Source organism: Lolium rigidum, chromosome 5, assembly GCF_022539505.1.
Source record: "Lolium rigidum isolate FL_2022 chromosome 5, APGP_CSIRO_Lrig_0.1, whole genome shotgun sequence".
Taxonomy (NCBI): Eukaryota; Viridiplantae; Streptophyta; class Magnoliopsida; order Poales; family Poaceae; genus Lolium; species Lolium rigidum.
In genome coordinates this window covers 227,032,325-227,035,663 of record NC_061512.1, presented here as the reverse complement: position 1 = coordinate 227,035,663, position 3,339 = coordinate 227,032,325, and positions in this window count along the sequence as shown.

Genomic DNA, 3,339 nt, shown 5'->3' with positions numbered 1-3,339 from the left:
TAAAAGAATTTGTTTGTGAGAGAGACAGACGAGAGAGAGCCACTCCAGATCTGTTATTTCTCCTGGTATGGCCTGGGAAGAGAGCGCCAACCCACCGCGTTTCCATGTGTAGGAAGCCAGGGACACGCGGCGAGCATGCTCATGCATGGTTGACACGTACCCAACTCAGTTGGTGCACCAAGCAAAAATTTAGGCTTCCACAAAAGATGTTTCACACTCGAACTTGAGTCACGAAACGCGGCGTGTGCGTGCATGGCCAGGGGAGGCGGAGGATGAGGAGTGCGGGAGGGCTCCTTCTCTTCTCACTCACTTGGAAGGACTAGAATAGCAGCCCTTATAAACCACTCCAACTCCCTTCCAACTAGCAATGTGGGACTAAACTTTTTCCCCGAAGGCTGTGCCCAAGCTGTCAATGTGATGGGCTTTGAGATTTCAGAAATTGTAGGCTACATGGGCTTCCTTACTAGGCTACAACACATCTACATCCAACAATCCCCAGATCTCAGAGGCACATTAGATGGCACAATAGTTCCAATCGATGTTTAACATATATACCTGCATTTTAGTGGAGACTGTTAAGTTGAACTTCCACCTACGCAAGGAGCTACGTTTGACTACAACTGAACAATGGACTATGCCTTGAATTATCAGCCTTGTGCAGCAGGTTTCAGTCAATGTCGGCACAGTACTAGGATAGCATAGCCTTCCCCCGGGTGGAGCTTATAATCATACCCCTCGTCCCTTCATGAGCTTACTAGAGATTCACCCAAATCCCCCACACTCTGACTAGAAGTGTCACTCATATAGGTGTGTTCTTCAAAGATCGACTTGTAGGATAGCGTCTTCGCTCATCAAGAGATGCACAGAACACATTAAGACATTGTCAACCTGCCTTACAATAACTATGAGAGCATTTTGCATCTACATCGGAGTGGGAGTATATAAATTTCCTCTCAACTCAGTTGCTCCGGTTTGTTTTCCCAGGTCCTAATTCACGGGATGAAGACGGAGTCCAGAGGAGAGACGGAGAGGCGCCACGGGGTGGCCACACCAACCCTTGGCGTGGCCCAAGCCCTGGTCGTGCCATGGTGTGGTGTGGGCCTCCCCATGCATCCACCGACCTCACCCTTCCACCTATTTATTAACGATCCCGGGAAAACATAAATACATGAGCCTCTATCCACGAAAAGTTCCATCACGGCAGCCATCGCCGACCCTAGCTCGGGAGGGTTCTGAAGCTCTTCCCGGCACCCTGCCGGAGAGGGAGATCATCGCCGGAGGCCTCTACATCGCCAAGCCCGCCTCCAAAGTGATGCGTGAGTAGTTCATCCCTGGACTACGGGTCAATAGCAATAGCTAGATGGTTGTCTTCTACAATTTGTGCCTCATGTTTAGATCTTGTGAGTTGCCTATCATGATCAAGATCATCTTTATGTAATGCTACATGTTGTGTTTGCTAGGATCCGATGAATATTGAATACTATGTTGAGATCGATTATATACTTGTCATATGTTATTTGTGATCTTGCATGCTCTCCATTGCTAGTAGATGCTCTGGCCAAGTATGTACTTGTGACTCCAAGAGGGAGTATTTATGTTCGATAGTGGGTTCCTGCCTCTAGTTTTCTGGAAGAGTGACAATAACTTCTAAGATTTTAGATGTGATGTTGCTACTAGGGAGAAAACAACAAAGTTTTATCGAAGGGAAATTCTATTGTTTAATTTACACACATTGCTTAATGTGATAATCTGTTGCTCGCAACTTAATACTGAAAGGGGTTCGGACGATAACCGGAAGGTGGATTATTAGTCATAGACGCACTTGGATTACGGTCTATGTTTTATGTTGTAATGCCCAAACGAATCGCATAGTAATCATCTTGTCATGTATGGTCTTTATTCTGTCAATTGCCCAGCTGAATTTGTTCACCCATCATGTTATTTATCTTTATGGAGAGACACCTCTAGTGAACTGTGGACCCCGGTCCTATCTTTTACACCGATACAATCATCCTATTATGTTTACTTACTGCAAGCACTGTTCTCTTTAATTCCACTGCAAACAAACATTATCTTTCCACACTATACGGTTAATCCTTTGTTTTCAGCAAAATCGGTGAGATTGACAACCTCACTGTAAGTTGGGGCAAAGTATTTTGGTTGTGTTGTGTGCATATTCCACGTTGTTGCTGACGCGTGCAGTATCATCGTATTCAGGGAACATAGATCGGTAGTTGTCATCATTATCTTCTTCATCGTCGTCTTCCATCATAACCTCTTGTTCTCCGTGCTTGGTCCAAACATTATAGCCGGACGTGAATCCGTGCCGAAGCAGGTGGCTCTGAATGTCTCTTGAGCAAGAGTAATCTTTCTCATTCCGACATTTCAGACATGGACAACAAATAAAACCTTGCTTCCCCTTGTTGGCCTCGGCCACAAGTAGGAAACATTTCACGCCCTCTTTGAAAGCGGGATCGCATCGGTTACCGTACATCCATGGATGACTCATCTGCACCATAAGTACAATTATGTATCAAATGAAATCACCATGCTAAAATTAGTATTGTGTGGTCTATATATACGACAAAATAGTTGCTAACCTTTTAGAACAAAAAAGAGGAGAAATCTTATTAAATAAACTCAAGTGGAATTCTCACAAACATTTCATCAAACACCTCTTGTGCACATGAAGAAAAAAAAGCTAGCATAAACCTCCACCTTCCACCACCAAGGAAAAAGTGTAGGGAGATGGAGGGGCTGGCTGTATATATAGGCCTAAACCTTTTATCCCGATTTGAGCCACAAACCGGGATAAAGGGATGCCAACAGGCCGCAGAAGGCCTCAGACCCTTTCGTCCCGGCCTGAGCCTCTAGCCGGGACGGAAGGTCCCTAACGAACCAGGACAAAAGACCCCGTGCCCTCCCGCTAGCTTCGGGGCAACGTGGCCTGGCCTTTTGTCCTGGTTCCAGACTGAGCCGGGACAAAATGCCTGGACGGAAGGCTAGTTTTCTACTAGTGGCCCCTCCCCGCCTCCCCCTCTCCTCCGCGCGTAGCATCTCCCCCACTCCGCGCAGCTCTCCTCCATCCACCACACGCTCGGCAGCCGGAACGCGCCGTCCAGCAGCCGCGCCACCCACTTGGCCGCCATCTCAGCCGCATATATGTTGTTCAGCCCCTCCGTATAGCCATATATGTAGTACTAGGTTACTAGCCGCGAGGGTTGCATAGGTCATCAGGGCGAATACAAGCCAACATACCTGGTCTACGTGGTTAGTTTCGCCTAGACGTCGACATGTGGGACCCAGTTCTTTAGGGGTAGTTTTGGTTATGTTCTTCTA